At 39.2% G+C, this 13,139-nt stretch overlaps 1 protein-coding gene and 1 long non-coding RNA gene across 3 annotated transcripts in view; one reads left to right on the top strand and one right to left on the bottom strand.

Annotated features, from left to right (window-relative positions):
* The window catches only part of cntnap2a (contactin associated protein 2a), a 352,125-nt gene that overhangs the window by 101,961 nt on the left and 237,025 nt on the right, over positions 1–13,139 (bottom strand). The window lies entirely within an intron of this gene.
* On the top strand, positions 9,787–13,006 carry LOC122142237. Its single transcript, XR_006158466.1, has 3 exons — positions 9,787–9,925; positions 12,743–12,817; positions 12,901–13,006. It is a non-coding gene; the product is annotated as an uncharacterized LOC122142237 (long non-coding RNA).

A 13,139-nucleotide genomic window follows, 5' to 3' on the forward strand; every position in this document is an offset into this window, starting at 1 on the left:
TAAAACCGTTTTCTGCTGGATAAAGAAAGAAAGCTGTGACCTCCCTTTGTAGATCACAGATAACCGAAAATACAATTCTACAATAAAAAATTAAATAAAAAAACCTGACAATGTACTATTTAATCAAAAATGGCAAATAAATACAAATATAGACAAACATCTGAATAATGCAACAATACATAAACTGTTCTGCTTCTTTTGTACATTACAAAGGCAGTGTGAACCAAGGTTATTATAGTTTTTGTAACAGTTTAGTGCTAGTAAAAGCACACGATGCAGGAATAATCCAAAAACAGTCCTTTAATGATATATCCACACAAGAAACAAAAAGAATCCAGGAGCAAGGGATAGCACAACACGAAGATACAAACAATAGCAGACCAAGGAACCGGGGAGAACACAGCACTTACTGTAAGTACTAATAGACACATGATATAATTAATAAACACAGGTGGAACAAAAGTTCTTAACTGTGACAGATCGCCCCCTCCCGTAACATGCAATCCTTTAAGATCATTGCTGGTGCGACAGGGATCTAATAAACTTGGGTACGACATGCATGTAGACTGTATGATGATCACACCTATTGACTAGTAGGCTACGACGTACGTTACTATAGAAGAATAAAATGTCATTAGCATGCACAAGTGGTAAACAAAAAGAGCATAATGAATCACACTTTGACAGTTGTAGTTTTTATGTGTGCAGAAAAAAAGTGGGAGCGGCGAAAGTGAAAGAAATAAGAGCTTGAGGTAAGCAGTTTTATGTTTTAGCGCCATGTCGCATTGATTTCATGTCGCAGTTTTACTGGTTGGTCAGTAAACGTGGGCTGTAACTGCAAACACACTGTGCGATGAACATGCTGAATTTCTGACACTGCCAGAAAATTATCATAGGCTATCTGTGGTCGCAAGACTGTGACAACGACCATCTTTGAACCTCTCTCACTGTACGACATAGGACCACCGATTAGGAGCCACAATCACAGAAATTGCCACGATTATTTCACAATGCCATTCTCTTGTCTGGGAAAGCCAAAAATCGTGCAGTGTGTCTCGGGCTTTAGGCAGGAACAGGAACACAAACAAGAGTCAATAACTGTGACAGTTTTGAATTTTTAAATTAGTTTTATTTTAATATCGTTTTCCAATTTGCTATAAAATTGAGTTTATTTTTTATTAGTTTCATAATTATTGTTGTTAGTTTTTGTTTAGTTTTTATTTTGTGAACAAATTTTTATTTAGTTTTTATATAGTTTAGTTTCAGTTTTTGTTTCACTTTAGCAGAATTAACAGATCACTTCCAGAGTGCAGGCCAAAGAAAGGCTTAAGCATCTAGGTTTGAGCTGTTGACGCGATCACAGTTGAAGTTGATGTATCCGACGGTGAGAATACAGGCCAATCCTCAAGGCACATATTCGACCACAGGTGTCACACATAAACTGACTCGATATTGTCAGGTTTGGAAGATTTAACAAACCTTTAAAAGTATACAAATATATGCTAAAATGAAGCAGTCAAGCCTTTTTACAAAATAAATATACACAGGTTGTGTTTAATGTCATATCTAATGATGTGTATTGAGATAATTAATATGACAATAAATGTAGCCTAATTTGGTTATGATGGTTAGATTTAACCATAATCATGATATTGTAACTGTCATATCTTGCTCACTTTTCTGTGAACAATTGCTCATAAATCATAACTGGGACTAATGAAATTAAATAATAACGGCAATCGCATTTAACAGTAAAGGTTCATATTTGAATATGTTCTTTTCATTTATGAAGAATTATAAGCATGTGTACGATGTGATTCATCATAAAAAAATTCATCTAAAATAATTACAAAATTACCACAAGATTCTATTCTAAATCAAAGCACTGATTGCTTGTGTTGCATGAGAAAACAACTCATTTCTGTTATTTATAATGTTTGTCTGTTTTTCTTCAAAAAACCAACTTAGAATGCCTAATTTTGATTTGATTGCTTGTGTTACATGAGAAAATAAATAATTTTGCCTACCTGATGTAGTAGATTTAATGCGGGTGCAGTTCAGGTCGTGACTGATGGTCTTTATTATGTCAAACAGTTCTGGTCTGGTACAGAATAAAAATTAGCGCTGCTGTTGCATAACGGTTGAGTGTTCGGGGTGAGTCATTTGTTAATGACTGTTCTCCTATAGGATTTAACACAGCTCTGTCTGACTGTCCTCCTATAGGATTTAACACAGCTCACTACCAGTTACACAAGACACTGCAACAGTCTGTCACAGGCAATTCTAGTTGCATTTTTCATCAATTAATTTCTTAAATTATCTTTTGACGATGTTCTGGCCTGCCATCTAGTGGCAATTTTTTTTTTGTCCTGGTGCCAAACATCTAAGGTTACGCCTGTAACCATGGTTCCTTGAGGGAATGAGACGCTGCGTCAGAGGACACTTTGGGAACTCAGCGTCCTCTGGCTCTGAACCAGCGTGACTGGCTCTGAACCACATGTGTAATCAGTTCAATGGATGGGGCGAGACGTCACGGGAGGGGTGACGTAGCGTCCAAGAAGCTTAAAAACATGCTGTGAAACCGGCGTCAGCTTCTAGGAGTGAAGCAAGCGCTGGCAGAGATGCAGGAAGTATGGCCCTGAGAAGCAGCGTCTCGTTCCCTCAAGGAACCATGGTTACATGCATAACCTGAGCCGTTCCTCTTCAGGAACTCAAGCTGTGTCAGAGGACGTGTTGGGAATGAGTATGCCCATCCCGCCAGACTTTTAAATCTCTGCCTAGTGTGGAAGCCTGCACAGCTAGGGCAAGAGAACAGAAGAACCAGGAGTGGCTCGCATATCTAGGCCATATAACCTGACAAAAGTTAGGGGCATGGACCATCCCACAGCGTCGCAGATGTCCTGCATCGAGACACCTGCCAAGAAGGCCTTGGAGTCTGGCACACTTCTAGTAGAATGAGGTGAAGGGAGATCAGAGGACTCATAAGCAATAGAAATAGCATCTACTATCCACAGACTGAGGGTCTGTTTTTTTGCTGGAAGACCTCTCTTAGGGGGACCATAGCAAACAAGCAGTTGGTCTGCCCCTCTCTACAGGGCAGCTCTGTACACATACAGTTAAGCTTCTGCTGGTCTGACTCCCTGAAGGGAGGAGGACTGAAGCCCTGGAATACGACAGGCCATGGTGTAGAGGAGGGGACTTTAGGAGCTTTTAGCACCACAGCCAGGTCCCGTGTGGGGGCACAAGATCATACCGGAGGCCTCAGCTTCAGCGCACTGTGAAGGAAACCTGTAACTGGGGGGTTTGTGTGCACTGACTGGCCACCGAGAGGGGCATGGTAGGCCGCAATGGCCGCCACATAAGCCTTCCTGACGGGAATCTCCCATGGAGCTCTGTCGAGTAGAGAAATCAGGTCCGAGAACCATACTTGGCCCGGCCAGAACGGGCTACTACCAGAAGACAGACCCAGTCCCGATGCACTCTCTCCAGAACTCCCAGTGGAGCTGGATGAATCAGAGAGAACCAGAGGGGACAGGGCAATGTCTCTCGAGTCGCAAACAGGTCCAACTTAGCCTGGCCAAAAATTCGCCATATCTGCTTCACCACCTCGGGGTGTAGCCTCCATTCCCTGGGCCTCGGCCCCTGCCTCTACAATATTGAGATGCCCAGGAATGTGAACTGCTCTTAGTGAGAAGAGTTTGCCCTGGGACCACACAGGACCACAAGGATCTTGTACGCTAGTTTGTACAAACGGCGTGGTTGGTGGTTGATATAAGAGACCACCGCTGTGTTGTCGGTGCGCACCAACACATGGTGACCTCTTAGGTCTGGGAGAATGTGTTTTAGTGCTCGAAGCACAGCCAGCATCTCCAGGCAGTTTATATGCCATGTCAGATGTTGATCACTCCACAAGAGTTTCTCACGTTGGATGCAGCTGCCATCAGACCCAGCAGGAACTGCTTGACAATGAGTGACCGGCCTTCTCTTACTCTCACGACTGTGGTGAGGATTGACTCGATCCGAGCAGGAGACATAGGTGCCTGCATAATGGTCGAATCCCACACCATGCTCAGATAAGTAGTTCTCTGTACTGGAGAGTACTCTGTGTGAGCGAGAACGACATCTCGATGTCCACTCTGATTGAGCTAATATCAACTGTAACAAATGTTCTAATCACGGGAAGAAGGAGGCGGGAACCGGCGAACATTTAAATAAAAACTTTAATAATAAAATAAACACAAAAGAGTGCTACAGTCCCTTGCGGATGACTGCCGCGCACAAACAGAACCAAAACACAAAATAAAATCCAGGCCTGGTCCTCTCTCATCCTTCACTGTCATTACTACTCCTTTTATCCTTCCGGAGCTCCTCCATGGGACTCGAGACCGATGAGTGGTGCAGGTGTCACTCATTTCCAATTACTCCACCAGCCTCGCTCCGTTCCCACAGCTCTCGGCCCCACCCCACTCATCACATCAACCAAACATCAATGTGGTTGAGTCATGGAAGTGTGGGGTGAGAGTGCAAGGTCAAAGGAAGAATCGGTACTTCTAGGCTTTTGCACCCTAAAGCAAACCTCAGGAACTTCCTATGATGAGGAAGGATGGAGATATGTGCATCTTTTAGAATGATCGTGACACACCAGTCCTCTGACTTGGTCTGAGACACAACCTGTTTGAGTGTGAGCATGCTGAACTTCAGTCCTCTGACTGAGCGGTTCAGAAGACGCAGATCTAAAATAGGACGCAACCCTTCATCCTTCCTTGGAACTGTGAAGTACTGGCTGTAGGTCCCGGACTATGCTACGCGAGGAAGGACCATCTCGATGGCCTCCGTCCTCAGAGAGTGTCTACTTCTCTTCCATTACCAGAGCCTGCTTGGGGCCCACCAGGGTGGGAAAGGCCCCGTTTAATTGAGGCGGAGGAGAACCAAACTGGATTCTGTGGCCTCTCACTAAAGTGTGCAGGACCCACTAAGACATGTTTGGCAGTAGTTTTCACGCTGCCAAATAGTCTACTAAGGGAATCAGTCTCTCGAGACTGACCTCTGGTGTAACCAGAGCGGCTAGCTCGGTGCCCTGAAGCGGTGGACCAGCAGGCATAATATGCTTATGTATTAAAGCTGCCTACCCCATCCGCATGCTTCACTCCCAAGCAGACAACAAACAAACTGTGTGTATCCCCACCCATAGAGTAACGTGGGTAGGGAGGAACACAAAGCATTAACGCTGCCTGCCCTCGCCTTAGATGTTTGGTCTTGTCTTGTGATTTCTTGACAAACAACACTAAATAAGACTCAAAAACAGATATCAGACTGACACACACACAGAGCGCTTGCTGAATGACAAAAAGCTGACGCCGGTTTCACGGCACATGCTTTAAAGCTTCATAGTCGCTACGTCACCCCGCCTGTGACATCTTGCCCATCCATTGGAATGATTACACACATGTGGTTGAGAGCCGGTCACGCTGAAGGGTGTTCCCAAAGCGTCCTCTGACACAGTTCGAGTTCCTGAAGAGGAACTTACTTGCCGACCCCTGCTGTAGAGCATTCCAAATCCTTCTAGGCAGTAGGCAGCAGGGCATGTATCTAGATTTCATATCAGAGCTTATGCACAATGAATGCAGTGTCACACCACAGTGGCCGCTGAGAGCAGAGTGAAAATTAGTTTCCTTTCACCACTCCATACTCATTTCAAAATTTTACAACCCATCACCTACTCTGACAGCATACAGTACACAACATGGCTGCAAAGAGCATGTGGTGGTTTCACAGAGCCACTTGAAAAGTGGATGCAATGTTGTTTAGAGTCAAAGTTAATTGAATCACACTGAACTGAATGCATTCTCCATCCTGACAGCTTTGTTGCCATGAGGTGAATGTAAACATATGTAATTTTTCTCCCAAAATGTACTTTGGCAGCAGGCTTGTCATAATACGCAGGCATCATGCTGTTCCCAAACACCATAAACTTAGAATGGGTTCACTCTAATTAGTTTTTTTCCCAAGATCTGTAACAGTTCTTTCTCTGCAACAGTAATATGGCTAATGAAGTTGTAGTTTCAGCCATCTTAAATATACACTAGTGATCCTGATCTGTTTCCACAGGAAAAATACACTTCTGGAGATGAGGGGAGCACCCTGTGGCATTCTGTCAAATTATAATACAGCTCTCAAACAGAACCACAAAAAACAAACACAACCATCAAACTCCACGAATGCATGTATAGAGAAGGCTTTATCAAAGACGAGCTGGGGAAAAACATGTTAAATATTCTCATGTTTTCAATCTCTACTGCTTTTGCCTGTTTAGATCAGAAAAAAATGCTCCTAGAATTTCAAATGAGACCATTTTGTTTCCTCACATTTGGCAGCCACTTTACCCAAAGCATCTTCAAAGCATACATTTATTTTAAAGTATACGTTTATTTGGATGTGTATTCCCTGGGAATCACACCCACGGTAAAAATGGCAGGGCTAAAACTGTTTTACATTCGTCCACTTTCCAGTAAATTAAACTCAATAAGGAAAATACTAATACTATAAATAACACATCATGTTAAAAATAAATAAATAAATAATAGTGCTGTTAAACGATCCAAAATAAAAGTTTTTGTTTACATATATCTGTGCACTGTGTATATTTATTATGTGTATATATAAATACACACACATGCATGTATATATTTAAGAAAAATATGTTATGTTTATTTAAAATGTTTACATATAATATCACTTATATGAATATAAATATATACATGGAAATGAAATAAATATATATATATATTATGTATATGTATATATATACTGTATGTGTGTGTGTATTTATATAAAAATAAAAAATACACACATTACAAAGCACATAAAAAACATAAAAAAAAACTTTTATTTTGGATAAGATCAATCAAAATTAAACATATTAAATCACTAATAAATAAATATACATTATATTTGATATATAAACTACCAGTCAAAAGTTTTTGAACAGTAATATGTTTAATGTTTTTTAAATAATTCTTTCTGCTCACCAAGCCTGCATTTATTTGATCTAAAATACAGCAAAAGAGGCAATATTGTAAAAAAAAAAGTTTTACTATTTACAATAACTTTTCTATTTGAATATATTTTAAAATATAATTTTTTTTCTGTTATTTCAAACTGAATTTTCAGCATCATTTCTCCGGTCACATGATCCATGGACCATCTCGCAGATGACCAACAAAAAGTCCTTGTCCACAGTCTAACATCACACAAAAGCTCAAACAAAGTATCAAACATTAACACAAATTCAGAACACAAATACTTCCCTTTAAGTGATGCACCTCTGTGTAAAGCTTTTAAGCATGATCTGAAGTCTTGTATACATTTGAACTGTGGTATGACTCCAAGGCATGTCTCAGGAAGCACTCTAGCGATCACCTCATACAAGACACTGCACTCTCTGGCTCCTCTGAGGACCGCACAAAGGAGCAAAGTTTCTACCGTCCCATTTTCCAGCAGCCATGCCTGGGGCCAGCTCTGTGAGACTGCTTTTACAGTCATCTTTTGGGCCAACAACACTGCAATGTTTCTCTTGTATGAAACACATAGTGATTCCGGGACTAAAGCAGGAAAACGAAAACTAATCCGGATATATCAAGCACAGACGGAATCACAGGATCCACTTATAAAAATAGAATTCACAGTTTAATGCAGAATGTCACAGAATTTGCCAAAGTTTGGATGAATTAATTAAAAGTAGGTCATTACATTGCATTAAAATCACAATATGGGCTAGTATTTGTAAAGATTAAAAATTAAATATAGTTGGATCCAAAAGTCAGAGACTACAATGAAAATCTGGTTTTCAAAATTTAATATTAACCTGGAACTATTAAAAGGTTTTTTTTTTTTTTTTTTTTTTTAGAAGACTTTAAATAGTAGTCTCAGATTTACTGATCCAGTTTTTATTCTTAAAAGTGATATCAGTGACTTTGGTACATAAAATAAAATAAAAATACAAATAAAATAATATTTTTATTATATTATATTTTATTTTATAAATAAAATTGAAATAAAATAAAAAATAAACTAGAATAAAATCTAAATAAAATGAAATAAAATGAAAAATAAAAATAAAAAAATGAAATGAAATAAAACAAAGAAAAATAAAATAATAACAAATAAAATAAAATAAAATAAAACACTGATTGACTGATTGATTAAAAGACATTGATTAAAGTAGCCTACTTTCACACAAAAAATACAAACTGCAGTGTAGAGGTTTAAATAGGCACTTTCAAGAAATGTGGTCATGACATCAATGTAGAGTGTGCAGTTGGGGAGAGGTATTATTGGGACTTCTGTGCTCGCATTTGTTTCCCTGCGCTGGAGCTGAGACAATGGTCTGTGAACGATAATGTGAACACTCAGCAGAGACAGACCTACAGGAGAGAACAAAGCAATGCCATTCATTTTAAATTCCAGATCAGCACACCTCATCTGGGGAACATGGAATAACCTTGCGATGGGTCATTGATCTTTGAAGCTGAAAACAGAACGAGAGGCAATTCAAATCTACAGGTTTTTCGTTTACAGGAATTATTATCTGAATGAATGAAATCAACAGCATAACTGCAACCATCAATCAAACGAGGACCACAATCTGCTCTGAATGACAACCTTTTTGCGTAATTAGGAGACCGAGAGCTCTTGAGAAAAGGTTTTTTTCTTTTCTTCTCCTCAGTCGCTCACACACACACACAGGCACACTTGAACACCCCAGCATGCTCAAACCGCTCTGATTCCCTCACTTCTAAGTGCATCTGCATGACTGCATGAGGTTTGAAATCACACCCCAAATGCCTCTCCCATCTGTGTGAGCAATATATTCAAGAAACATATTTCACAGGGCTCATCAAATTCTCTGATGACTGAGCCAAGGGACATAACAATGCAAATCTACTTGAGTTTAGGCATGCTGAAACGCTCAGAGGCTGATGGAGCAAGTGGTTCTGTTCAAACAGCTTGAGAATACACGGATTTTGTGCTTTATTACTTTCAATTTTGAATCATAATATTATGCAGCATCAGAACTTTTAATTATTATTGGGACCAACAGATGCAGATATTGAGTATAAAATGCTTTAGGAAGCAAAAATCGTGAATTGCGTCTCTTTAATATCTTAATTGTTTTTCCGCAGTTAGATTTTTTTCTTCCAAGTAGAAATTAAAAACCTCATATGTCCTCTAGAGTTTCTGATTTTTAATTTTCAATCTAACTCTATACTATATAACTTTATTGCTTTATACATTGACTGTATGTACTCAATTTCTATTTATGTATTTTTTTTTTTTTTTTTTTTTAAATCTGGACAGTCTTATCACCTGGATATTTTTTTACTTCATGCCAAAAATGAATCCAAAATTCATTTTAATTCAGAAATGAAAAAGATGCTCATCACAGAAGTTGAACCTCATATTTCATTGACCAATATCACGTCTAAACCTAATAGTGTTAAAGGCTTTAATCAATGACTCACTTGTGGCAGCGTTTACGTCTGTTGGGGTCTTCCTAAAAAAATGGCAGCGAGCCATTCTGACAGGCTGAGCAGGTTAGAGGGCCGCAGTGCCTGCTCAGTGACACGAGGAGACCCGAGCTGCTTGGCCAACGACCCCGACCAGCAAACACCATCTGCCTCTCATCCCATCACCCACTCACCATCACGACTCACTCCTCTCTTTTCTTCGGTCTCTCACTGTCCTTCTCAAGAGAAAGATATAAACTGTCCAGCGTTTTCCACCTCACAGGACCTCAAACCAGCTGCTGCCGTGGTAACATCAGGCCAGAAGTGTGCTGGAGATGATCACACCAGGACAACGACGGTTCGGCCTAATGTATATAAATCTACGATGTGCATCAGCAGCTTCAGTGAAGATCACTCAGGTAAAAGACGAGGGTAAATGCATCCAGTACACAGCTGCTCCCTGCCATCCTGCAGTGTCTCTTTCTTGTCATTTTGTGAGCTAGTTTAATCTAAAGAGACTAAAGGTACAGTCAGATTTACAGCTGTTCAGCGATTTCAATAGAAATCCTTGCAAACCCTCAGGCCATCCAAGATGTAGATGAGTTTGTTTCTTCTTCAGAACAGATTTGGAGTAATTTAGCATTTCATCACTTTCTCACCAGTGGATCCTCTGCAGTGAATGGGTGCCGTCAGAATGAGAGTCCAAACAGCTGATAAAAACATCACAATAATCCAAAAGTGATCCACACAACTCTTAATGCCTTGTGGAGTAAAAGCTGTGTGTTAGTAAGAAACAAATCTATTACTATAGATAATAATAACGCTTCCTCCAGTGAAAAAGTCCATCTCCTGTTGTCTTCTTATATCAAAATCCACCAATATATTTGTTTAGTAACTGTTTTAGACTGTTTACACTTGTTAACAAAACGGTGCTTGATCTGTGCATATTTCTCTCATGATTTAGAGATTACTTTTTCCTGGAAGAAGCAATATGATGGATAAAGGACTAATTTTTTAATCAGAAGAAACTTGATGGATTTGTCCTATTTTAGATAAAGAAACTTGATGGATTTGAAACAAATCTTGATGGATTTGTTTATTACAAACACACAGCTTTTCACTTAATTGGTAGACTAAATTCATACGGATGACTGGCATATTAGTGATGATGATTAGTATTTGTAGAAATTGTGATGTTTTTATCAGCTGTTTGGACTCTTATTCTGACGGCACCCATTCACTGCAGAGGATCCACTGGTGAGAAAGTGGTGTAATGCTAAATTACTCCAAATCTGCTCTGATGAACAAACAAACTCATCTTTATTTCGGATGTCCTGATTTCATTTCGGAGTCCTAATTTTTGGGTCAACTATACCTTTAAATTCGTCTGCATTTTAAAATTCGCATCATATTATGAATATAGCCTTAAATTCTATCATACTTTTTGACAGATATTATGACTGACAAGCTTTTAACAAGGCAACATCACACAAACTAAATCAATTATGTGCCATTATCATAAATCTACTCAGATCACACTGGCCAAATGACATGTCATTTTATTTTCACCAGCTCTTGGATAGCAGCTCCATAGTTGCATCGTGGGCTTTAGATTAGATTTTTGTTGTTGTTCTAGTCCCATTTTGTTGCCACCATGGGTACCAGCTGAGAGGTGTTTGGCAAGAACACTTTTTGCTTTCCAGTTGCACAATGTGCATTACAGGTGGCAGATGGATATGACAAATGAGCTCCCTGGCAGAAGAGAGTTGGGTATCTGCACATGTGTCTGAGTGAAAGTGTGTGTGTTCAAGTGAAATAAAAACAGGTTGTTGTGGACATAGTCTAGAAAGTGAGTTTACTTTCCAAGCACATTATTATGTATATATGCACACACACACACACACACACACACACACACACACACACACACACACACACACACACACACACACACACACACACACACACACACACACACACACACACACACACACACAAAACACAGTGTGCAGCTCACACAATAAGTATATCTAAAAAAAAAAAACCTGTCAAGTCATTAGCAATATTTTACCCCCACCAAATGAAAAGAAATAATATGATTTTTTTATTGTATTGTATTTATTTTTACTTCAATTTTAATTTTAATTTAATTTAACCTTTTTGTTCCTAAAAGTTAAGAGACCATACTTAGCTATACATGTGTGAAATAGTTTTCATTAAAATTAAACACATCACCTCAAATCTTAATAAATAAATAAATAAATAAATAAATAAATAAATAAATAAATAGATAATTATAAATGTATTAATTAATACAGCTATATTAAATTGTAAATTATTAACATATCATAGTAGTATTTCTTGTATTTCCTTCAATATATAAAGTTTTGTAACAGCGTATTACAGTTTTTGCCCATTGCTTACACACTAAAACCAAATGCTTAGACCAAAGCCTCAATACCTAAACTTCTTGTAGCATACCTTAAACACAGTGTAACCATAGCTTAAACACATTGTGCACTTTGTTTGCAATTCTGTAACACACTTATTGTGAAACACTACACACGTTTTCTTACATTAGACATTTTGATCAAAAAAGGAATCACCTGTTATCATTGGGAAAACACTTAGTTTAAAATGCAAAACCCATCTGGGAATTGTAGGCACTTACATACACACCTGAAAACACTTGCACAGAAAACAGAACACCAATCGGTCTGAGCCTTAGCACTACAAATAGGCCTCAGGTAAGCCATTTTGAGAACTTTGCAAGCATGGAGGCAATGAGAGCCAGAGTAAGAGGAGGACAAAGAGAGAGAAGAGTCGGACGTGGACAAGGACAAAGACGAGGACCAGTATGGAGACGTGTATCAGATGACATCAGGGCTACTCAGGTGGACCAGGTTATAAATCATGGCCTGTCCATGAGGGAGGCTGGGCAAAGAGTCCAACCTAACCTCAGTCGCTACACAGTAGCATCAATAATGAGGACATTCCACCTGGAGAACAGGTATATCTTCAAGTTTCTACTCCAGACTGTACCTACTGTATGTGTCACATGATTCTGTATCATATTACAGTATTACTGTACTAACTGTACTATACAAAAATGGTTAGTGCTGTGAAGTATTTCTAAAGGAATACAATTGAGATGTTACAGTACTGTGTACAGTTTGAAAGTACAGTATGTGAAAAAGAACCTAACCAATGACATCCTGTGGTGGCATTTTGTACAGAATGGTTGGACGACCTCCCCAAGGTGGAAGGGTATGGCTCTTCACTCAACAACAAGAGCTTGCTATCGTGAAATGGTGCGAGAAAATAATGCAATCCCACTTTGTGAGTTGCAGCAATGCATAATTACAAACAGAAATGTATTTAACAATATCAACAGGGTCAACATCTCTACAAGTTGCATCCTACAGAAACATAACTTCAGAATGAAGCAGCTGTACAGGGTGCCATTTGAGAGGAACAGTGTCATGATCAAGTACATGTGCAAAAAATAATACCATACACGTGTCACTTTACTTTACATACTATATATTGTGATGTGGGAATGAGGGTTTACGCTGCCACCTGCCCTGCCTGTAGCTTGTAAATTTTGTCTATACTGACCCAACCCAGCCCCTA

This window comes from Cyprinus carpio, chromosome B24, assembly GCF_018340385.1.
Source record: "Cyprinus carpio isolate SPL01 chromosome B24, ASM1834038v1, whole genome shotgun sequence".
NCBI classification, from domain to species: Eukaryota; Metazoa; Chordata; class Actinopteri; order Cypriniformes; family Cyprinidae; genus Cyprinus; species Cyprinus carpio.